The sequence below is a fragment of the Phyllobates terribilis genome, unplaced genomic scaffold, assembly GCF_046119375.1.
Source record: "Phyllobates terribilis strain yellow unplaced genomic scaffold, ASM4611937v1 Scaffold_2__4_contigs__length_985480577, whole genome shotgun sequence".
Taxonomy (NCBI): Eukaryota; Metazoa; Chordata; class Amphibia; order Anura; family Dendrobatidae; genus Phyllobates; species Phyllobates terribilis.
Window position 1 is genome coordinate 27,066,124 of NW_027362762.1, and position 25,377 is coordinate 27,091,500.

A 25,377-nucleotide genomic window follows, 5' to 3' on the forward strand; every position below is an offset into this window, starting at 1 on the left:
CTTGTGGGTCACAACGCCACCCGGTGCCGGTTCTCGGAGCACCCGGATGGCTCTGTCCTTGAACTGTGCAAAGCCCAGATGGGGATCCTGTAAGGCCATTGCCCGCAACTGAGTTCGGTGGGTATTACAATACAGTCCCTCTATAAACTGTTCGGTCAACAGCCTGTCCTCGTTTCCCACTCCATCAGGGTCGGTCTGCTTAATGGCCCTCAGGGCCTCTTGTAGGTTTAGTGCATAGTCCCTTATACTCTCATGCGCTCGCTGCTTGCACCCGTAGAATCTAAGCTTAATCTCGGCTGAGGTGCGGGTATCAAAGGTGTCCTTCAGCCGGGTTAGTATCCCTGCGACAGTCTTCCTCCCAGGTGGCCAGGATTTTACTTCCCTTTTGGCTGCCCCGGTTAGTTGGGCCACCAGGATGCTCACTTTTTGCTCTTCTGTGAGGGGGTACACCTGGAAGAGGCTATCCAGCTTTTCTCTAAAGTCATGCAGGGTATGTGACTCCCCTGAGTACTGGGGTAGCCAAGCTGCTCCCGGGATATAGGGCATGGTGAAGGGCATAACTGCAGCAGCGGTAGCGCTGGCGGGGGTTGAGGCAGTGAAGCTCTCCTCCGTATCCGACATCTTCCTCCCCCCTAGTGGACCGTGGCCTACCTTGCGATGATCCTGTTCCGTAGGCCGCGGCTCCGCAGTGGATCGTCAGGGTTGAGGACCTTCCGTCGCGCTCCTGTGACGTCGGCGTCTGTTGGGCTCCTTCCAGGACCTTACGCAACGTCCGGACGTGAGGCGGGGCTTCAGTTCTCGCGCGCTTTCGGAGTCCACGCCCCTCTTCTTCCCGCGCGGCGTCCTCAAGGTGGCGTCCAATGGCGGGAAAACTCCACGGATGGCGGGAAGAAGGCAGAAGATGGCGCCGGATGGCGGGAAACTTCACCGATGGCGGGAAGAAGGCTGAAGATGGCGCCGGATGGCGGGAATCTTCACCACAGGTAAGTTTGAAAAGTCTCTTTTTCAGGCACGCAGTACCCGGTGGTTGCGGGCACGAAATCCTGCCGACTACGCCAAAGTTGACGCGCCCCTGGGCCTGTGTCGCGCTGCGTTGCGCACGCGGGAGCTTACCCGGAGCTGGATCTCTTGAGGGTTGTAGTCTCGTGGCGGTGACCCGGTCCGTGCCCAGGGAGTCAAACTGAGCGGCGATGTAACAGCGGTAGATGTAGGACGACTACGCCACCCGTTGAATGCAGCTGTGGAGCTGCCGCTGCAGGACAGTCCGCTGAGGCCGGTGGATGGATGGTGCAGCGTAGATGGTATAACCCCCAACGGGAGGGGTATGGCCTCAGGGCAGCAGATGTGGATGATGGGGGTAGCAGGAACCACTCAGAGACGGTGCGGTGTAATTCAGGGTCTTTACTGGTAACAACGATAGACCCTCCCGGAGTACTTGCTAGTGAACGGGGCCTGGTCAGTCCTTGAGCAGATGGGATCTCCCCTGGCCAGGCGGAGTTGTAGGCTTCCCAAACTGACTGTACTCTTCTGGCTACCTTGCTAGAAGCGGATATAAGTAGCCCACGTCCCTGAGTGTACCGTGTGGTGCTCACCCGTATGGCCGGTGACTCGGGGCCTTCTAATGGCTTCCGCTCCACGATGGCGGTGCTGGTCCCACGCGTGTGACCGTGCCTTCGGGTTTCTGGGCCTGAGGACCTGAAATCCCCTGCCGGTCGGCTTCTGCTGCTGGGTAGGAGTTAGTCCTCACAGCCTCGGACGCCGGGTCCGGTAAGAAAGCTTCTCAGTCAGGGCGAGCTCTGCAGCTGCCAGCCCCTGACTCGTAGTAGTATTGCTTCTGCTGTTTCTTGTCTCTACTCTCCTTGACTGACTAACCCTGCCTCAGCCCAGGGTTTATACAGGGGAAGTTCTTCCCCTCCCAAGACTGGGCAGGAGGTGTGGCATGCACAGGATCCCTGACCAAAGGACCTCCCACCTGCTCTCAGACATAACATTACATTACTGTGGAAAACCAGACCCCTGGGGTGCCACACATATATCATCCGGTCACCAGCCAGTATCTGTATATGTACATGTATGACCCAGTCACCAGCCAGTATGTGTATATGTAGATGTATGACCCAGTCACCAGCCAGTATCTGTGTATGTACATATATGATCCGGTCACCAGCCAGGATCTGTATATGTACATGTATGATCCGGTCATCAGCCAGGATCTGTATATGTACATGTATGACCCAGTCATCAGCCAGGATCTGTATATGTACATGTATGATCCGGTCACCAGGCAGTATCTGTGTATGTACATGCATGATCCGGTCACCAGCTAGTATCTGTATATGTACATGTATGACCCGGTCACCAGCTAGTATCTGTATATGTGCATGTGTGGCACCCCAGGTCTGGTCGCCACAGTGGCAGCAATGTCATGTCTGAGAGCAGGTGGGAGGTTCCGTGGTTGGGGACAATTAGCATGCAGCACCTCCTGCCTCAGTCCAGGGAGGGGAGAAACCTGCCCTTTATAAACTGGATCTGGGGCGGGGTTAGACAGTGAAGACCAGCCAGAGACAAGCCAGAGACCAGTTAGAGTCTAGTTCCAGAGACAGGGACAGGTCAGCAGCAGGCTGAGGAGTCCCTGTAGGCAGAGGAGGAACACGAGGTCAGGAGGGGAGCTAGAAGAGCTCATCCTGACTAGAGACTTGAAAAGCCGGACACTGGAGTACGAGGCTGTGAGGGTTATAAGCCCAGCAGCAGAAAACCACCACGCAGAGGACTTCAAGTCCTCTGGCCAAAGGAAGCCCGGAGGCTCAGCCACATGAGAGGGACCACTACTGCCCTGGAGGGGTGAGAAGCACGGAAGGGCCCTAGTCTCCAGTCATATGGGTGAGAACAACACGGTACACTCAGGGACGTGGGCTACCACCACGCTACAGCAGGATAGCCAAGAAAGAGTGAAGTAGGCACGGTAGGCCTACAAACTCCCCCTGACCAGCGAGATTTCCCAGTTGCTGTCATACTGACCAGGCCTCCATTGTTATCCTGTATTCCGGACGGGTCCCTTAATACCATCAACAGTAAAGACCCTGAATTGCATGACAGACTCCGTGTGGTTACTGCTGCTCCCGCGCACCATCACCACCAACATCCATGTTTACTGCCCTGAGGCCATACTCCTATACTCTCCTGTACTATCCTCTGCTGCACCCACAACACCAGCCTCAGTGGTCTACCCTGCAGCGGCGGTTCACTCTGACCGCAATCCACGGGTGGCGTAGTCGGACATTTAGCATATAGCCCGCCATTTAGTTTGACCACCCTGAGCCACGGGACCAGGTCACCGCCACGGTGACTACAACCTCCAGCATCTACAAAAAGGCCCGGTTCCGGGTGCCCCACGCGGCCCAGGGGGCTCGTCAACTTTGGCGTAGTCGGCAGGATTTCATGCCCGCAACCACCGGGTACTGCGTGCCTGAAATAAGACTGTAATACTTACCTTGGTGTAGTTTCCCGCCATCTGCAGCCATTTTCCCGCCATCGGACGCCATCTTTGGCACGCCGCGCGGGAAGAAGAGGGGCATGGACGACAAAAGCGCGTGAGAACTGGAGCCCCGCCTTACGCACGGACGCTGCGCAAGGTCCTGAAAGGAGCCAAGCGGACGCTGACGTCACCTGGACGCGACGCAAGGTCCTCAACCCCGACGATCGCCTGCGGAGCCGCGGCCTACAGAAGAAAGCAACGGAAGGTAGGCCACGGTTGACTAGGGGGAAGAAAATGTTGGAAGCGGAGGGAACTGCCACAGGCAGCGCGGCCACTGCCGCAGTAATGCCGTTCACGATGCCTTATATCCCCGGAGCGGCTTGGTTGCCCCAGTACTCAGGGGAGTCACATACTCTGGGCGACTTTAAAGAGAGACTATATTGCCTATTCAAGGTGTACCCCCTGACGGAGGAACAAAAAGTGACCATACTGATAGGCCAGTTAACCGGCGCGGCCCAACGAGAAGTAAAGTCCTGGTCAGTCAGGGACAAGGGAACCGTGAAGGAGATTTTAGCCCGTCTAAAGGACACTTTTGATACCCGCACCTCAGCAGAGATCAAAATGAGATTTTATGGGTGCAAGCAGCGGGCCCAAGACAGTATAAGAGACTATGCTTTGAATTTGCAAGAGGCCCTGAGAGCCATTAAGCAGGCAGACCCTGACAGTGTGCGGAATGCAGGTGAACTGCTGACTGAACAATTCATTGAGGGTCTGCTGTCCAACGCCCACCGAACCCAGTTACGCCTGATGGACCTGCAGAACCCTGAGTTAGACTTTGCACAATTTAAGGACAGAGCCATCCGGGTACTCCGAGAACCAGCACCCGGTGGCGTTGCGGCCTCCAGGCGCCCTGCTATCACTTATCACCAAGAGGCGGCGCCCCAGTCTACAGAATCTGCAGGAGCCAACGCACAGAATAGTACCCCGTCTACAGACCTGCACTATCAGGTCCAAGAGCTGACTAAAAGCGTTGCCGCACTAACCAGGACTGTGCAGTCGTTGCAGGTATCCTCTCCAAGAAAGATCCAGCTGGCTACCAGTCCGGAGGACATCCCATGGCGCCGACAGAATATGATCCCACCGTCCTGAGGGAAGCCAACGGACCGCTATGACCAGGATGGACAATCCATCTGCCGCCGCTGCAGCCAGCCAGGACATATTGCGAGGTACTGTAATTTAAACGGGCCCAACCTGGGGCAGAGGGCCAACTCCCAGGTGTAAGATCATCAGGCCCATCAAACTGGCGTGACAAATATGTGGGGGGACGACCGGTCTTGCCTGTGGTACTGGATGGCATTCCCATGAGTGCACTGTTGGACACCGGGTCACAGGTAACCACCATCCCCTATGTACTTTTCAAGCGGAACTTGGATGACACGGATATTACCCGCTACCCAGATAATGACTTGAGCATCATCGCCAGCAATGGTCAGCCCGTGCCGCAGGTGGGGTTCAAAGAGGTGACCATCAAAATTGGTAAAGTTGAACTGCCGGCGCAAGGACTGATTATTGTGGACATTGACCGTCGTGAAAGTCACCTTAAAATAACCTTGGGTACTAACGTTATTGAAAATTGTCTTTCAGAGATAATTGTCATATTACAGCAGGTTGCAATGAAGGCCAGCTCCAGCCAGCAGCATGTCTTACAAAAAGAGATCAGAGCCCTGATGAAGCGGCAACAGGTAGAACTGTCTGGTGGTGAGATTGGTAGCGTTTGGATGAGTGACCCGTTCCCTATCGCCATGCCCCCAAAAAGTGAAATGATGATCTGGTGCCGGACTGCAATCGGGTTAAGAGGAAGGGACTACCAAGCTATGGTAGAACCCGTTTACTCAGACAGTAGGCCCACCATTTTGACAGCACGGGGGGTGGTTGATGTCCGCCATGGGAGGGTACCAGTCCGCATCCTAAATATTGGGGAAAGAGAAGTACACGTGCCCCGGTATGCTACTCTAGCCAAATTGTTCACCATTAACCAGAACTCTGTAAAGGCCATGGAACCCTTGCCTCCATCTCAACCAGAGGAGGGTAACGGCTCCAAGAAACAAATGGAGGACTGGTGTCAGAAACTGCATGTGGGCACCGACTCCACTCCCTCAGACCAAAAACAGGGAGTCTACCGGGTGGTTCAGGAGTACGAAAGAGTCTTTAGTAAACACCCGCTAGACTTTGGGCAAGTAAAGGGGGTAGAACACCAAATCCCCACAGGAGACCATCCACCCATAAAGGAGAGATACCGGCCTGTACCCCCTGCACACTATCAGAATGCCAAGGGTATGTTACGAGAAATGAAGGAGGCTGGGGTGATCAGGGATAGCTGTCGCCCCTGGGCAGCTCCTCTAGTTCTTGTAAAAAAGAAAGATGGCACGATGAGGATGTGTGTAGATTATAGAAAGGTCAACAGAATAACACACAAAGATGCGTACCCGTTACCTAGGATAGAGGAGTCTTTGGCTGCATTAAAATCTGCTAACTTCTTCTCTACTTTGGATCTCACTAGCAGGTACTGGCAGGTTCCTGTAGCAGAGTCTGACAAGGAGAAGACCGCCTTCACCACCCCGATGGGTCTCAGTGAATTCAACTGTATGCCTTTCAGACTCTGCAATGCACCAGGGACCTTCCAGAGGCTGATGGAGTGCTGTCTGGGGCACAGAAATTTCGAGACGGTCCTACTCTACCTGGACGATGTTATCGTGTATTCCAAGACCTATGGGGACCATCTAAAGCACCTGACAGAGGTGTTCGATGCCCTGGCAGGCTTCGGCCTAAAGGTGAAACCCTCCAAGTGTCATCTACTGAAGCCAAAGGTACAGTACCTGGGACACGTGGTGAGTGCTGACGGAGTAGCCCCAGACGCTGACAAGATCACGGTGATTAAGGACTGGCCATGACCATCCAGCATAAAGGAAGTGCGGCAGTTCCTCGGGTTGGTAGGCTACTACCGAAGATTCATCTCCGGGTTCACCAAAATGGCCGCCCCTATGCAGGACCTCCTGTTAGGTCAGTCAAAGACTAAAAGTCAGAAGCCGCCCTTTAAGTGGGACAAGCGGGAGGAGGAGTCTTTCCGCCAGCTGAAGATGGCCCTCACGGGGGATGAGATCCTGGCCTACCCTGATTACGGCCAGCCTTTTATCCTCCACACTGACGCCAGTAACGTGGGGCTAGGAGCCGTACTGTCCCAGATCCAGCAGGGCAGAGAACGGGTAATTGCTTAAGCTAGCAGAAAGCTGAGACCCACAGAGAGAAACCCTGAGAATTATAGCTCCTTCAAGCTAGAGTTCCTGGCAGTGGTGTGGGCAGTCACCGAACGCTTCAAGCATTACCTGGCTTCTTCTAAGTTCACCGTATACACGGACAACAACCTGTTGACACACCTGGACACTGCAAGACTTGGTGCCCTAGAGCAGAGATGGATGGCCCGGCTGTCCAATTATGAATTTACCATCAAATATCGGACAGGGCGCGCAGATGCCAACGCAGATGCATTGTCCAGAATGTCTCACTTGCAGGACGGGGGAGAGGATCCAGAAGAACTGGAAGAAATTGAACTCCCTGCATTCCACCGTCATGGGATCACCCAGTGTTCCCATTGCGTAAAGGAGAGGTGCTCTGCCACCGCTACGTTCAATCCCTTACCCCACCACGGCTGGGCAGAGACACAGGATAGTGACCCCGCAGTACGCCTGGTGAAAGAGATGCTGACCGAAGCTGATGCCCACCTTGATCTGGATGCTCCAGAAGAGGCCAAACAGCTGTGGAAGGAGAGGAGCAAGCTGTTTCTCTATGAGGGGAGGCTGTGCCGCTGGACCGTCAACTCTCGAACGCACGAGCTGATCTGGCAGGTAGTGGTCCCAGGGTGGGATGCGGCTATGGTCCTAGAGGCATACCATGACGGAGCAGGGCACTTTGGATGGAAGAAGCTGGAGTTCCTGTTGCGGGAGCGGTTCTTCTGGGTAGGCATGAGAGGGGCTATAGAGAGATGGTGCAGAGACTGTGGCCCATGCAACCTAAGGAGGAAGGACCGCACCAGCCAGAAGACTCCCCTGCAGCCCATCATCACAAAGCAGCCCCTTGAGCTGGTGGCCCTGGACCACTTAAAGCTGGCTCCAAGCAGATCGGGATACGTCTACGCCCTCACAATCGTAGATCACTACTCCCGGTTCCTAGTGGTGGCCTCTTAACGGCTCAGACAGCCGCCACAGCCTTTCAGCAGCATTTCTGCCGTCCACACGGGTATCCAGAGCAGGTGTTGACTGATCAAGGTCCAGCATTCGAGGCTGAAGTCTTCCAGGAATTCTGCAACCTGTATGGCTGCAAGAAGATAAGGACAACGCCTTACCACCCCCAAAACAACGGGATGTGTGAGAAAATGTATCAGGTAGTAATAGAACTGCTCAAGACGTTGCCTCTGGAGGAACGCAGCCTGTGGCCTGAGAAACTGCCGGATCTGGTGGACTTGTATAACCATATCCCAGTGGGTTCTACCAACTGCACCCCGGCTTACCTAATGAGAGCAAGACCTGGTAAGTAGAGATGAGCGGTGTTCGACTAGAACTGTTCGCCAATCTCAAATTCAAGCTGTTTTGGGCGGTGTTCGAGTCGTTTGACGAACGCGAACGATTTGCAAAAAATTCGGCTGTTCGAGGTTATGTTCGATAACTGTTCGTGCACCAAAAGCATGTCCTGCATGTCTGGCGCTATTTAGAGCACCAATCATGCAGGGATTGTCTGCCACTCACTGTAATGCCACAGCCATGGTGGTTGTGGCATTACAGTGGTTGCCCAGTGGTTGCCCAAATCGATGGGAACAGTGCTCACAGTGAAACATAAAAAGCCGGCAATTCAGCAGCGGCATACACCGACAATTTAGACAAGAAGGAATAGAGCATCACACATAGATTAGATAGATAGAAACATGTCAGTCACATATATAAGAAGTGCAGTGACAGTGTTGGTTACTGTACTTGTCATTTAGTGTTAAAGGATTTATTTAAAAAAATATTAGTGTTTTCATGCACCGTCTCTTTAAAAAAGCCGGCCGGCAATTCAGCATCGGTACCCGACAATTTATAACAGAAAGAATAGAGCATCACACATAGATTAGATAGATAGAAACATGTCAGTCACATATATAAGAAGTACAGTGACAGTGTTGATTACTGTACTTGTCATTTAGTGTTAAAATAAAGGATTTATTAAAAAAAAAAATTGGCGTGGCGTTCCCCGTAATTGTAGTCTCTAGCGGAGGTTAAGCAGACGGCTGGGGCAGATGTTTGTAGCCTGGGAAGGGGGTAATACCCACGGAGCTTCCCAGGCTACTAATATCAGCCCCCAGCTGAATACCTAGCCTTGACTAGCTATTAAAATGGGGGACCCCCAAAAAAATGACGTGGGGTCCCCCCTATTTTAATAGCTAGCAAAGGCTAGGCAGACAGCTGTGGGCTGATATTAATAGCCCAGGAAGGGTGCCATGAATATTGGCCCCCTCCCAGGCTAGAAACACCAGCCGTCAGCCGCCCCAGAAATGGCGCATCCATAGGATGTACCAATTCTGGCACTTAGCCTCGCTCTTCCCACTGCCCTGTAGCGGTGGCAGTGGGGTAATAGGGCTGGGGTTGATGTCAGCTTATAATGCCAGCTGACATCAAGCCCAGGTTAGTAATGGAGAGGCATCTATAAGACACCCCCATTACTAACCCCATAGTCAAAGTTAAAAAAAAACACAAACACCCAGAATAAAGTCCTTTAATTGAAATAAACACACAATTCTTTATTGTTTTTAATTAAACTATACTTACCGTCACGCCCATTCCAGCTGAAGCCAACGATCTCCTGCAATAAAAGTAAAATAATAAAGCAACATCATCCTTACCTTTCCATGGTTCCCACGACAGCTTCAGCTCTGCTACATTCACATGACAGGCTGGACCGCAGCAGAACGCTGCCATCCAGCTTGCCATGCGGAAGACACTGAGAAGCGCAGGCATGCTTGCGCTCCTCAGTGTCTGGCTGTGACGGCATAAAGATGAGCCGAGGTCATGTCCAATGAACTCAGCTCACCTCATGCACGTCACTGACAGCGTGGGAAAATTCTCCTGCACATGCGTTGAGTGCAGGAGAATTTTCCCACGCTGTCAGTGACGTGCATGAGGTGAGCTCATGTCCAATGAACTTAGCTCACCTCATGCAAGTCACTGACAGCGTGGGAAAATTCTCAGCGCTCAGCGCTTCAGCAGGAGAATTCTCCCACGCTGGGATGGCATTGAGATGACAGGCTGGATCGCAGTTGAGCGCTGCCATCCAGCTTGTCATCCTTCAGAGACACTGCAGAGTGCAAGCATGCCTGAGAGCTGAGAATTTTCCCACGCTGTCAGTGACGTGCATGAGGTGAGCTGAGTTCATTGGACATGAGCTCGGCTCATCTGGATGCCGTCACAGCCAGACACTGAGGAGCGCAAGCATGCCTGCGCTTCTCAGTGTCTGCCGCATGGCAAGCTGGATGGCAGCGTTTTGCTGCGCTCCAGCCTGTCATGTGAATGTAGCAGAGCTGGAGCCATCCTGAGAACCATGGAAAGGTAAGGTTGATGTTGCTTTATTATTTTACTTTTATTGCAGGAGATCGTTGGCTTCAGTTGGAATGGGCGTGACGGTAAGTATAGTTTAATTTAGAACAATAAAGAATTGTGTGTTTATTTCAATTAAAGGACTTTATTCTGGGTGTTTGTGTTTTTTTGTAACTTTGACTATGGGGTTCGTAATGGGGGTGTCTTATAGATGCCTCTCCATTACTAACCTGGGCTCGATGTCAGCTGGCATTATAAGCTGACATCAACCCCAACCCTATTACCCCACTGCCACCGCTACAGGGCAGTGGGAAGAGCGAGGCTAAGTGCCAGAATTGGCGCATCCTATGGATGCGCCAATTCTGGGGCGGCTGACGGCTGGTGTTTCTAGCCTGGGAGGGGGCCAATATTCATAGCCCCTTCCTAGGCTATTAATATCAGCCCCCAGCTGTCTGCCTAGCCTTTGCTAGCTATTAAATTAGGGGGGACCCCACTTCATTTTTTTGGGGGTCCCCCATTTTAATAGCTAGTAAAGGCTAGGTATTCAGCTGGGGGCTGATATTAGTAGCCTGGGAAGCTCCGTGGGTATTACTCCCTTCCCAGTCTTAAAACATCTGCCCCAGCTGTCTGCTTAACCTCCGCTAGAGACTACAATTACGGGGAACCACACGCCAATTTTTTTTTAATAAATCCTTTATTTTAACACTGAATGACAAGTACAGTAATCAACACTATCACTGTACTTCTTATATATGTGACTGACATGTTTCTATCTATCTAATCTATGTGTGATGCTCTATTCTTTCTGTTATAAATTGTCGGGTACCGATGCTGAATTGCCGGCCGGCTTTTTTAAAGAGACGGTGCATGAAAATACTAATATTTTTTTAATAAATCCTTTAACACTAAATGACAAGTACAGTAACCAACACTGTCACTGTACTTCTTATATATATGTGACTGACATGTTTCTATCTATCTAATCTATGTGTGATGCTCTATTCCTTCTTGTCTAAATTGTCGGGTACCGGTGTATGCCGCTGCTGAATTGCCGGCCGGCTTTTTTAAAGAGAGTGTCTTCTGAGCAGTTTGTCAGCTTTTGGACACCTTTGAAGGTGTTTTCTATGTGTTTCTATGTGTTTTTGTTTTCCTGCCATTGGTTTTAATGTGTTTAGTGTCCAAAACCTGACAAACTGCTCAGAAGACACAACTAACACATGGAAAAGTGCAAGTACATATAGTCATGCGAAAAGAAAAGAGGTGGAGGAGTAAAAGGAGGTGGAGACACAGATATAGGCATGTCATGCCCTTCTAAAACCAAAAAAGTGCGAAGCCGACACAGCCAGTCCGTTCCTGCCTGTGCGACCTCCGTGTCGCCGGCTTTGTGCCAGAGCCGCGGTGGACCCTGATGGCCAGCCCCCCTCTCCCAATACTGGTGCCTGTCCGCTGGTGGGTCGAGCGAGCCCCCCTGCGGTGGAGGCAGGTCTAATCTTTTTAATTTAAATTGTCTCTCTAATTTGAATGAATACACTTTAAATCCTTTTACAAGGATCTATTGGAGGGCAAGTCTCATGCCAGCAGCCACGTAATTCCAGCTCCAGTAGCGTCCACTAAAGCTGCTGCAGTTAAAAAGCTTTTATAAGGATCGAGCTCGGCGGTCCACCGCAAGGTGTCCTACCACCAGTCCCAGCCCCTATGCCTTGGGGTGCCTCCCCGATGCTCTTCACTGAGTGTCCCGGTGGCCCGAAGCATTTCCTTTGAAAAAATTAAGTGTCCAAACTACAGGTGGTGTAGCTTGCTTAACAGCTGGGATAATCCGCTGACTAGCAGACACTGCTACTAGGCACAAAGTATTTCCTGGGCTAGATGCAGTTAAAAATTTGTAATTAGATACTCTCGTTGGATGCTGAGAAAGCATTCCATAGAGTCTCCTGGCACGCCATATATTATTCTCTTAAAAAGCTTGGGGTAGGGGTCTAGGGGACCCTTTTATAGCCAGCCATCACCTTTCATAATCACCAATGGGACAAGGCAGGGATGTCCTCTGTCCCCTCTCTTATACATCCTAGTGACGGAGCACCTGCTCTCATCAATTCGCCATAACCCCAATATTAGGTGGATTGAGGTGGAAGGCACCGAGTACAAGTGCTCTGCATTTGCTGATGATGTCCTAGTATATATCACTTAATCACATATATCCATCCCTGCTGTTATGGCTGAAATAGATCACTTTGTTACATGGTCAAATTTTAAAATCAATGCAGCGAAGTCTGAGGCCCTCGATGTCTCCCTCCCCAAATCCATACAGGATTCCATCCAGTCCAACTTTCCCTTTGCCTGGCCCTCACAGGGTATCAAATACTTAGGAATTCGTATTCATAGAGACCTCTCCCGTCTATTTTATCTTAATTTTGGGCCCTTTATTGAACAACTCCATACAGACCACGGTTGGCAAGTTAGAACTGTGAGATTCACTACGTGAACTACAGGTGTTTTGTGGAAAAGCACATGTACACTGTGTTCCAAATTATTATGCAAAAAGTGTTTAGGAGCGATAAGGTAAGAATTTTTTTTGTTTGTCAGTTAAACTCATTGATGGTGATGTGTGTCAGGGCTCTTTATATCACTGTAAGCAATTGCAGACACCTGTGCTAATTAGTTTGGAAGGTGTGTCCAATGAAAGGCAAGACTACTTAAGAAGGCTGTCCCACATTATTAAGCAGCCTACATTTTCTGCCAAAATGGGAAAGAAAAAGGATGTGTTGGCTTCTGAGAAGCAACAAATTGTGGAGTGTTTAGGTCAAAGCATGACTACAATGAACATTGCCAAGACACTTCATCCTGATCATCGCACAATCAAGAAGTATGTAGCCGATTCACAGTACACATGTGTGCGTGCTGATAAGGGAAAATTGAGGACTCTTTCCTACAGGCAATTACGTCAGGTTAAAAGAGCAGCGGCAAAAAAGCCTTGTCATAGCAGCAGACAAGTTTTTGAAGCTGCTGGTGCCTCCAACGTCCCCCGAACAACAAGATGCAGGGTCCTTCAGAGGTTTGCAGATGTGCGTAAGCCATCCTGTCGACCTCCTCTATCCACTGTACACAAGCAGAAACGGCTCCAGTGGGCCAAACAATACATGAAGACTGACTTCAAAACTGTTTTGTTCACCGATGAGTACCGTGCAGTGCTCGATGGTCCAGATGGATGGAGTGGAGGATGGCTTGTTGATGGACACCCCATGCAAACACGGCTACGGCGCTAACAAGGAGGAGGTGGAGTAATGTTTTGGGCTGGAATCATGGGGAGAGAGATTGTCGGCCCCTTTAGGATCCCTGAAAGGGGTAAAGATGAACTTCATAATGTATGTGGAGTTTCTCAAACAGCACTTCCTGCCATGGTTCAAGAAGAAGAACCGTGTATTCCGCAGCAAGATCATTTTCATGCATGATAATGCACCGTCTCATGCTGCACATAACACATCTGCATCTCTGGCTGATATGGGCATAAAAGGGGACAAACTTATGGTGTGACCCCCATGCTCCCCTGACCTCAACCCCATTCAGAACCTCTGAAGCATCATCAAAAGGAGTATATATGATGGCGGGAGGCAGTTCACATCTAAGCAACAGCTCTGGGAGGGTATTCTGTCCTCATGCAAAACAATTGAAGCAGAAACCATCCAAAACCTGACAAATTCAATGGACGAGAGAGTACAGAAGCTCCTTTCGAACAAGGGGTCCTATGTGCAAATGTAACATCACCTAGAATAAAGTTTTGAGTTGAAAACTGTTTGATTTCAGTTTCTAATAATCTGCTAATGCTTATAATTTCAAAAATGACCATTTTTTTGTTCTTTATTAAAATGAAAAGGTTGATCGAAGAGTGTGGGGGATCTAAGAGTGTGGCAACCCAGTAGTCAGGATTACTTCGAATTCTGACAATCTGAGGGTCATGTTGCAGGTAGTGCAGCAAGAAGGCACTCATGTGTCTTGCGCATCTAGGAGCCCCAAAATTATTTTCCGGGCTAGATCCAGCTAAAAATTATTATTAATTTGAAAGCTGGTGGAGCTTAGTATAGATGGCCTAATAGAATCAGTACTGCAAACTGCTACAAAGCCCAAATTATTTTCCAGCCAAGATACAGATAAACATGATTAGTAATTTTAAATCTGGTGGAGTTTAGTATAGATGGCCTAATAGAATCAGTACTGCACATTGCTACAAGGCCCAAATTATTTTCCAGCCAAGATACAGATAAACATGATTAGTAATTTGAAAGCTTAAAACGGTTGGTGAGGTGATTTTAAAAAATCATCAAGCTTTTACTCTCCCCAGGATGACACAGGGGTAGAAAAGTCGTTTCGGATCTATGATTTGTTCATCTTTATGAACGTGAGTCTGTCTACATTATCAGTGGAGAGCCGCGTGCGCTTATCTGTCAGCACACCACCAGCAGCGCTGAACACACGTTCAGACTGAACGCTGGCTGCGGGGCATGACAAGATCTCCAAGGCGTAAGTGGCGAGTTCCGGCCATTTATCCAGATTGGAAGCCCAAAAAGAGCAAGGGTCCAGTGACACAGTCATGGCTTCAATGTTTACTTGGAGATACTCCTGTACCATCATCTCTAGGCGTTGACTATGTGTCAGACTTCTTGTCTCTTGTGGCCTTGCAAAGGATGGGCTAAAAAAGTGGTGAAATGATTTTGCAAAATTGATATTACCAGCAGATACCTTGTTTCTGTTACGTTTTGAGAGCTGAACACTCGACGGTCCCACAGTTGTCAAGTTGAGATTCACTACGTGCACCACTAGTGTTTTGGGGAAAAGCACATGTAAGATTCTGCAACAGTCTCTGCTGATACTCCTGCATGCGTGAATCTCTTTCTATGGCAGGAATAATTTCTGCAAATTTACTTTTGTACCGGGGATCTAAGAGTGTGGCAACTCAGTAGTCAGGATTATTTCTAATTCTCACAATTCGAGGGTCATGTTGCAGGTAGTGCAGCAAGAAGGCACTCATGTGTCTTGCGCATCCAGGAGCACCAAGTCCCTGTTGTGTTGGTGGCGAGGTAACAATCATGCTTCCTTCTTCTGCCCTCTCCCCCCAAACTCGCACAACAGAAATGTGATCAAGGTCTCCCTCATCTGATGAGTCTTCCATCAGTTCGTCCTCCACTTCTTCCTGGGCTCCTGCACCTTCCTCACTAGTTTGGCTGCTACCATGCGCCCTGGTAAAACCATCTCCCCCACCCTCACATGCCTGCCGCCTTGGTGCTGCCGACCGTCTGGTCGAGGGTTCGGCCGCTACAGGGGTATTGCACCTCCGCCAGAGGTGTGATATTCCACTCCCAGGTAAGGATGGAGTATGGACCAGGGCTCAGTTAGCTGCATACAGCACACGTACCCCATTTCCGAGGGACAGCTCAATGGTGCTCCCACTAGACAGAAGTGCAGGCACGACCGACTATGTCCCTGACTGGAGTGGGGAGAGGGGGTGGAACACCCAGTGCTGTAGGGGCAGATAGGGGTTGGTTCCTGAGCGTAGGAAGGAGCTCATTGGTTGCTGGTCACCTGGGCTCATGGCTAGAGGGAGGTATAAAAGGGAGGAGCCATCTTAGATCTGGGTTCAGTCTGTGAGGAGAGCTGACAGGGAGCAGCAGCTCAGGCTGAGTGCTGCTCCAGAGGCAGGCCTAGAGAAGAGGCCGAAGCCTGAGAGGAGAAGGAGAAGTGGGCCTGGAGAAGAGGCCAAGGGAAGGAGGAGAAGACAGAACAGGAGAGAAGGAGAAGAGAGAGAAGCAGAAGGGCTCAGGAACAAGAAGGTGGAAGGGACCCTAAGAACCCACGAGAATACAGTGTGAAGGGTCAGGCAGATTAAGGGTACCGGATCCCAAGTTGGTGGAGGAGAAACTACCCTCAGCCAAAGACCGGACGTCGTGATCATTTATTGGTGCGACACCTCATCAAACCTGCTAGGAAGGCACCATATAGGACAGCGGAGGACGGGGCCCACGTTTGACCGCACAAGTCCGCGGCAGCTGGACAAAAGTGGGTCACTGGTGAGGCAGGCCAGAGGAAGGATTGAAGGGGGTCCTGAGCCGTACTCCTGAGCTGCCTGGGAGTTGACCGAGCCCCTCACCTGGTGGACGCAGCACGGCTCGGGCAGTCATTCCCTGCAGAAGTGACTTGGATATTAACCGTGAGTAAAGACCCTGGACTGCAGTACGTTGTCTGTGTGCTTTTTCGCTCCTCCGGCACTACCGGTACTGGGACTCTCACCACCATCATTCCCATCATCCACTACACTGCCCTGGGGCCGCACTCTTCCCGTGGGGAGTCACACCATCCTAGCTGCATACACCATCGGCCCCAGCGGACTGCCTCGCAGCGGCGGTTCCTAATAACTGGAAATCCACGGGTGGCGTAGTCGGACATTATCATCAGTACGTAGCAGACTACCATTGGTCTGACCACCCTGAGCCGCGGGACCGGGCTGCCACTACTACTCCCAGCGTCTCCCTACTGCCCGGTTCCGCATGCCCCATGGCCCAGGGGGCGAGTCAGCTTTGGCGTAGTCGGCAGGATTACGTGCCCGCTAACAACGGGTACTGCGCGCCTGAAGAAAAAGAGACTGTTTTATTGAAAATTGACTGTGCTGAAAATGGCGCCCGCCCTAGAAGAACAAGCGCCATAATGTGCGCACCAAAAGACCACAGGAAGCCACCTCCCATCGTGGGCCCGGTCCCAGAATGGCGCCAAAGAAGGAGCCCACCCCCAACAGCCATGAGAGCGGCTGTGGAGATGTCCGTCAACGTGGGGGGGCTGCCCCTGAGAGTGATTGTCAGCAGAATGCCCCAGGACCACCCCCCCCAGGGGCGGAGAGAGAAGAAAACTGTTGGGCAGGGCGCGGTCTGGATCAGTCTGGCCAGGCCGCACCCGAAGATAGAGACAGGAACCAGCTCCAGCGCCCTGGCGCATGGCCTGCTGCAGGCAGAATCCCCAAGCAGCTTCACGGAGCTGCTAGCACACCTCCCCAAGGAAGACCCCGAGTATGTGCGGGCTGCGCTGGAGGAGCTGGACCGGAGGATGGTCCGGGCGCAGCGGGACGTGATTGCCAGGTCGAAAGAAGAAATGGCCCGGCGGGCCGTGATCCTGCAGCAGGAGGCGCCGTCGACATCCAGCGGCACACCAGCCATCGAGGGCAGTGAAAGCATAGTGGAGGCCGAGGACGCCGCCGCGGAGGAGGCCGCGACAGCAGAGGCAGGTAACGGAGACGCCCCTACCCCGAACCCTGGGGCCGCCGACCTGCCCCTGCACCCTGTTGCGGAGCCCAATGTACCTGAACCCCCCATCGACACCGTGCCTCCACCGCTACCAACCGGTTCCCAGGCCATCGACACCGCCAGCGAGCCCCGCCCCACGCCGTGCCCTCTGACCCCGGGTGTGATCAGCAGACCACAATCGCAGGCCCGGTCGCAAGGCCTAGCGCCCCCGGACGCCGCCCGTCGACGGGAGTACTGCCGCCAACAGTTGGAGATATTCGAGAGGGAGCTGCGGGAGCGGCGCATGAAACAGGAGAAGCTGCAGGTCCAGAGTGCGGAGCAGAAGATGAAGACCCGGCGAGATCCCCGAGCTGCCCGCGGTCCCCGAGTCACCGGGACTGTCGTGAAATTTCACATGGAACATGGCTGGGGTTTCATTAAAGATCCTGAGACCATCAGCAACGTGTTCGTGACTAGGAGGGATGTAGAGAGCCACCTGCCAGAAGGTCATCGAGGGCGGGATCTATATCCAGGAGACGTGGTGTCCTACACCCGACACCAAGGCGTGAAGGGATGGTACGCCCTGCACGTTCACAGAGTGGTAGGAGAGGAGAAGCAGTACTGCTCGGACTCTGAGTACCAAGAGGGCCCGGACGGGCCTGAAGATCATCACCATGAGGAGCATGGAGCGGCTGGAGGGTATCGCTACCAGTGAACAGTAGCATACCAGTGTAAATAGTTACCCGTCAGGGTACAAAGGAACTGTTTGGGACTGTTTCATATTGAAGTGTGGTCCACGTTGGGACTGTCATGGAACTGTTGTGGAACTACTTGAAGGTTACCCCCTACATCCCCTAACAGGCTGAGGACTGTGAGCAGCCATTCCCCTTCCCAAAACTGGCCGAGGACTGAGAGCGGCCACCCCTTGTATATAGTTGCGCTTCCTAAAGCGCCCCCTACTGGTTTTATAAAAAGACTGCAACGTCTACCTCAAGACAAGTTTACTGGACTGTTGCACCTTCAAGAAGAATGAACACCTGGTCACAAGTTGCACCGCAGCCAAGAATACAAGAATGTGTTTTGCTTAAAAAAAAAAAAAAAAAAAAGTTTTATGTGAAGAGTTTAATATGCTGCTAGAAAATGTTTTACATAATCTTGAAACCGTTTTATATGACAAGTGACAAAAGAGTTCCAGTAGTGTTAAAAACATTTTATAGTGCCTAGTGAAAGAAAAGTATGTCCCATAAAGGGAACTGAACCGTATTGTCCCTTTCTAAATGTAAAAAGTTTTGAAAAGTTTTGCATGTCCTGTAATCAACTGTTTTGCTCTTTTCCAGCCCGAGGACGTGCTGTGCTTTACCAGGGGGGAATGTAGCGCCCCGAGGGTTCGGCCGCTACAGGGGTATTGCACCTCTGCCAGAGGTGTGATATTCCACTCCCAGGTAAGGATGGAGTATGGACCAGGGCTCAGTTAGCTGCATACAGCACACACACCCCATTTCCGAGGGACAGCTCAACGGTGCTCCCACTAGACAGAAGTGCAGGCACGACCGACTATGCCCCTGACTGGAGTGGGGAGAGGGGGTGGAACACCCAGTGCTGTAGGGGCAGATAGGGGTTGGTTCCTGAGCGTAGGAAGGAGCTCATTGGTTGCTGGTCACCTGGGCTCATGGCTAGAGAGAGGTATAAAAGGGAGGAGCCATCTTAGATCTGGGTTCAGTCTGTGAGGAGAGCTGACAGAGAGCAGCAGCTCAGGCTGAGTGCTGCTCCAGAGTCAGGCCTAGAGAAGAGGCCGGAGCCTGAGAGGAGAAGGAGAAGTGGGCCTGGAGAAGAGGCCAAGGGAAGGAGGAGAAGACAGAACAGGAGAGAAGGAGAAGAGAGAGAAACAGAAGGGCTCAGGAACAAGAAGGTGGAAGGGACCCTAAGAACCCACGAGAATACAGGGTGAAGGGTCAGGCAGATTAAGGGTGCCGGATCCCAAGTTGGTGGAGGAGAAACTACCCTCAGCCAAAGACCGGACGTCGTGATCATTTATTGGTGCGACACCTCATCAAACCTGCTAGGAAGACACCATATAGGACAGCGGAGGATGGGGCCAACGTTTGACCGCACAAGTCCGCGGCAGCTGGACAAAAGTGGGTCACTGGTGAGGCAGGCCAGAGGAAGGATTGAAGGGGGTCCTGAGCCATACTCCTGAGCTGCCTGGGAGTTGACCGAGCCCCTCATCTGGTGGACGCAGCACGGCTCGGGCAGTCATTCCCTGCAGAAGTGACTTGGATATTAACCGTGAGTAAAGACCCTGGACTGCAGTACGTTGTCTGTGTGCTTTTTCGCTCCTCCGGCACTACCGGTACTGGGACTCTCACCACCATTATTCCCATCTTCCACTACACTGCCCTGGGGCCGCACTCTTCCCGTGGGGAGTCACACCATCCTAGCTGCATACACCATCGGCCCCAGCGGACTGCCTCGCAGCGGCGGTTCCTAATAATCGCAATCCACGGGTGGCGTAGTCGGACATTATCATCAGTACGTAGCAGACTACCATTGGTCTGACCACCCTGAGCCGCGGGACCGGGCCGCCACTACTACTCCCAGCGTCTCCCTACTGCCCGGTTCCGCGTGCCCCACGGCCCAGGGGGCGAGTCATTAGCCCTTCCGCATACAACTCCTCCTCCTCTACTTCCTCCACCTCCTCTTGTGCCACCACCTGACTCCGAATTCTGTTTAACATGTGCTCCAGCATGTAAATCACCGGAATAGTCATGCTGATAAAGGCATCGTCAGCACTAAACATCTTCGTCGCCATTTCAAAACTGTGCAGAAGGTTGCATAGGTCCCTGATCTTAGACCACTCCTCCAGCGTGATTTTCCCCACCTCTGGATCTCGTTGGCCCAGGCTATACGTCAGAACGTATTGCACCAAGGCTTGTCGGTGCTGCCACAGTCGCTGCAACATGTGCAGAGTTGAATTCCACCGGGTAGGCACATCGCATTTTAGCCGGTGAAGTGGCAGGCCCATGGACTTCTGTAGAGATGTAAGTCGCTGAGCTGCGGGATGCGAACGGCGGAAGTGAGCACACAGCGACCGTGCCCTCTGCAGAAGGCCATCTAGTCCGGGATAATGGGCTAAAAATTACTGGACAACCAGGTTCAACACGTGAGCCATACAAGGCACGTGTGTGACATTGACCTGGCGAAGGGCCGCACCGAGGTTTGCAGCATTGTCGCACACGGCCTTCCCTGTTTTCAGGTCCAGTGGAGACAACCATTCATGAAACTGGTTCTCCAGAGCTGACCACAACTCCTCAGCTGTGTGACTCACATTTCCCAGACATTTCAAAGTAAAAACCGCCTGATGACGTTGAGCCCTGCTGCCAGCATAGTAAGGAGGTGTGCAGGATCCCTTCTGCGCAGTTAGAAAGCTTGTGGCATGACCAGACAGGCTTTGGGTGCAGATGGAGGACCGAGAGGAGGTTGAGGAGGCAGAAGCAGTGGAGGAACTTTGAGATAAAGAGGATTGACGCACAACTCGTGGGGACAGCAAGACTTGGACAGCAGCCCCTTGTCCTGCTGTCACAGTAGTTACCCAGTGCCCAGTCAGCGACATGTAACGCCCCTGTCCATGCCTACTCGTCCAAGTGTCTGTGGTGAAATGCACCCTGTCACACACAGAGTTTCTCAAAGAAGCGGTGATGTTGTGTGCGACATGCTGGTGGAGCGCAGGCACACCTTTCTTTGAGAAGTAGTGCCGACTGGGCATCTGGTACTGGGGCACTGCGACGGACATAAGGTCTCGAAAATCCTCTGTATCCACCAGGCGGAAAGGAAGCATTTCTGTAGCCAAGAGCTTGCAGATGGTGAAATTCAACCTCTTAGCTTTCTCATGGCTAGGAGGAAATGGTCTTTTACTTGTACACATCTGAGGGACCGAGGGCTGGCTGTTGTGCTTAGACGGGGTTGAGAAGGGTGTCCCCGGCAAACTGCTGGTCTGTGAGGAAGATGCTGGCGGACATGTTAGGTTGCCTTGATCCAAAGGTGGTGCTATCGATGTCGGACAGCGCTGAACACCAGCTGGTGTTTCCACCTCCAAAGAAAATGATGACCTGCCAATCACGCTGGCTGTTGCGGGTAAAGAGGTGGCAGGTCTGCGTCCCAAAACAGGTGTGACTGCTGTCCCCCCAGTCACAGAGGATGAAGAGGCCGCGGATGCACAAGATGTGGCAGACGGTGGTTGGCCCGGCCGACTAGGCCACATTGTAGCACAGTGAGCTTCCCACTGCAACTTATGCTTCATATCCATGTGCCAGTTCATGCATGAAGTACTCAAACTATGTATTTTTTGGCCTCTACTTAGCTTTTGCTGACAAATGTTACAGATAACACGAGTTGGGTCATCTTTATCGATCTGAAAAAATGCCCAGGCTATGCAAGGCTTAGCACCCATGCGACATGAAGAGCCACCACGACTTGTGGTCAGAGGCAGAGTTGTGTTTGAGGATGCAGTTGTTGACGTGCTTCCAGTACTACGTCTCTGTCCAGGAAGGCACAACCTGACCTCGTCGTCACTAGCATCCTCCTCCACCTCCTCTGCTGACCTCATCTCTTGGCTGACTGTGGGTTGACAGTAAGTGGGATCTCCAACCTCGTCATCATCACCCTGTGTGTTATCACACCCGTCGTCCTCAGAGCCAACCTCTTCCTGCCCTGACAAAAAACTAAAGTTGTCGCTCCAATCAGGTATTTGAGTCTCATCATCATCTTCCTCATTGTCTCCACCAACAGGAGTTACAGTTTGGGAACGAGGGTCTACATTATGGTCAGAACCTTCTGCATCTGGTCCTGGATCCGACTCATAAAGATTCTGGGCATCAGTGCAGATCATTTCCTCGTCTGGATTCACAGAAGCTCTGGAGCTGACCTCTGATTCCCAGGCTATAGTATGAGCAAACAGCTCTGCAGACTCAACCATCTGTTCTACCTCATACTCAGACGGGCAGCTGGAGACTTGGGAGCTGTGAGGAAGCAAGTGCGATTGGGGTGACACCTCTGAGGACTGGAGTATTTGTGATGTTGAAGTTGAGGTGGAGGAGAGCCCACTTAAAGGAGAACTTGATATTCGTTGAAGCACCTGCGTTTTTTTTGCCTCATCTGGAATTTGTAGCGATTGGCGTGGCCGTAAGAAAGGGATCTTATCACATTGTCCGCAAAAAGAAGTAGACATCTTAGTTTGGCTGGAAGATGGTCTTTCTTCTGCAGATGTTACTGTTGCTTTAACACCTACCCCACGGACACAACCTTTTTTTCCCTTCCCAACACGCCTATTCCCCTTTCCACCAGCAGTAGGCCTTTTTCCACTCATTTTGGTGGTTAACTAATTGACAACTCTGGAGTTGTTTGCACAAAAAACAATGGATGGGAACCGAGCAGAGCTGAGTGGCCAAACTGTGGTATTAGCCCAAAAGTATTGGCTGGGTTAGATGCAGATAAAAATGATATTGAATTTGCACCCTGATGGAGGTCAGTATAGATGGACTAATAGAACAAGTCCCACACACTGCTACAAGCCGAAATATTTTTTCAGAGCTAGATGCAGATAAAAATTATTTTGAATTTGCAACCTGATGGAGGTTAGTATAGATGGACTAATAGAACAAGTCCCACTCACTGCTACAAGCCAAAATATTTTTTCACAGCTAGATGCAGATAAAAATTATTTTGAATTTGCAACCTGCTGGAGGTTAGTATAGATGGACTAACAGAACAAGTCCCACACACTGCTACAAGCCGAAATATTTTTTCAGAGCTAGATGCAGAAAAAAATTATATTGAATTTGCAACCTGATGGAGGTTAGTATAGATGGACTAATAGAACAAGTCCCACACACTGCTACAAGCCGAAATATTTTTTCAGAGCTAGATGCAGAAAAAAATTATATTGAATTTGCAACCTGATGGAGGTTAGTATAGATGGACTAATAGAACAAGTCCCACACACTGCTACAAGCCGAAATATTTTTTCAGAGCTAGATGCAGATAAAAATTATTTTGAATTTGCAACCTGCTGGAGGTTAGTATAGATGGACTAATAGAACAAGTCCCACACACTGCTACAAGCCGAAATATTTTTTCAGAGCTAGACGCAGAAAAAAATTATATTGAATTTGCAACCTGATGGAGGTTAGTATAGATGGACTAATAGAACAAGTCCCACACACTGCTACAAGCCGAAATATTTTTTCAGAGCTAGATGCAGAAAAAAATTATTTTGAATTTGCAACCTGATGGAGGTTAGTATAGATGGACTAATAAAACAAGTCCCACACACTGCTACAAGCCGAAATATTCTTTCAGAGCTAGATGCAGATAAAAATTATTTTGAACTTGCAACCTGCTGGAGTTTAGTATAGATGGACGAATAGAACAAGTCCCACACATTGCTACAAGCCGAAATATTTTTTCAGAGCTAGATGCAGATAAAAATTATTTTGAATTTGCAACCTGCTGGAGGTTAGTATAGATGGACTAATAGAACAAGTCCCACACACTGCTACAAGCCGAAATATTTTTTCAGAGCTAGATGCAGAAAAAAATTATATTGAATTTGCAACCTGATGGAGGTTAGTATAGATGGACTAATAGAACAAGTCCCACACACTGCTACAAGCTGAAATATTTTTTCAGAGCTAGATGCAGATAAAAATTATTTTGAATTTGCAACCTGCTGGAGGTTAGTATAGATGGACTAATAGAACAAGTCCCACACACTGCTACAAGCCAAAATATTTTTTCACAGCTAGATGCAGAAAAAAATTATATTGAATTTGCAACCTGATGGAAGTTAGTATAGATGGACTAACAGAACAAGTCCCACACACTGCTACAAGCCGAAGCCCAAATATTTTTTTAGAGCTAGATGCAGATAAAAATTATTTTGAATTTGCAACCTGGTGGAGGTTAGTATAGATGGACTAATAAAATGATGCTATGCCCAATAGGTTTTACTTCACTAGGTGCAGTAAAAAAATTTGTATTCTATACATAGGTGGTGTAGCTTGCAACACAGATAGGCTTCTCCACTGACTAACACACACTGCAAGAGGCCAAAAAGAATTTGCTTTGCTAGATTTAGCCAAATGCTGTGAAAAAAACTTGCACAGCACTGGCACAGACCTGCCTGGCAAAAAGTGATAGGAACTGATGTAACCTAGCCCTGAAAAGGACTGCAATTACAATTAGTCTTTACTCCCAACCTATCTATTTAAGAGCACAGACCTGCCTGATAAAAGTGATAGGAACTGATGTAACCTAGCCCTGAAAAGGACTGCAATTACAATTAGTCTTTACTCCAAACCTATCTATTTAAGAGCACAGACCTGCCTGATAAAAGTCGTAGGAAATGATGTAACCTAGTCCTTAAAAGGACTGCAATCACAATTATTCCCTACTCCCAAGCTATCTGTAGATTTGTGCGAAACTTGGCTTCAAATTAACAAAGTATAGCACACACAGCAACAGCGGTGCCGTCTAACACGCAGCTGCGGCAGTGAGAAAATGGTGGCGATGGGGAAAATGGCTGGGTCTTATAGGGCAAGGACATGTGACATACACTGCCAATGACACATGCCCTTGCTTGTGTGAAAAAAAAGCAGTTCGCTCCGTGTGTGCGCTGCTGATAGGCTGACAGACTGCACCTCCCCACTGTAAATGCGGGAAAGAGAAAAAAAAATGGAGATCTTCATTAATTCTGCAGAGATCCATCCCCTGCCCCTCCTCCCGCCCCGCTGTACACTCAAACTGCGTATTAACATTAATTTTCAGCATTACTGAGAAAAAATTCAGTTATGATTTTGGTGCACGAACAGTTATCGAACATAACCTCGAACAGCCGAATTTTTTTCAAATCGTTCGTATTCGCCTAACGGCTCGAACACCGCCCATAACAGCTCGAATTTGAGATTGGCGAACAGTTCGAGTCGAACACCGCTCATCTCTACTCCAGAGACCACCTGAAGAG

At 50.5% G+C, this 25,377-nt stretch overlaps 1 protein-coding gene across 1 annotated transcript in view; it reads right to left on the reverse strand.

Moving 5' to 3' along the window:
* Window positions 1–25,377, reverse strand: part of LOC141243726 (olfactory receptor 12D2-like) — a 38,940-nt gene that overhangs the window by 12,945 nt on the left and 618 nt on the right. The gene's annotated exons all lie outside the window — the stretch shown is intronic.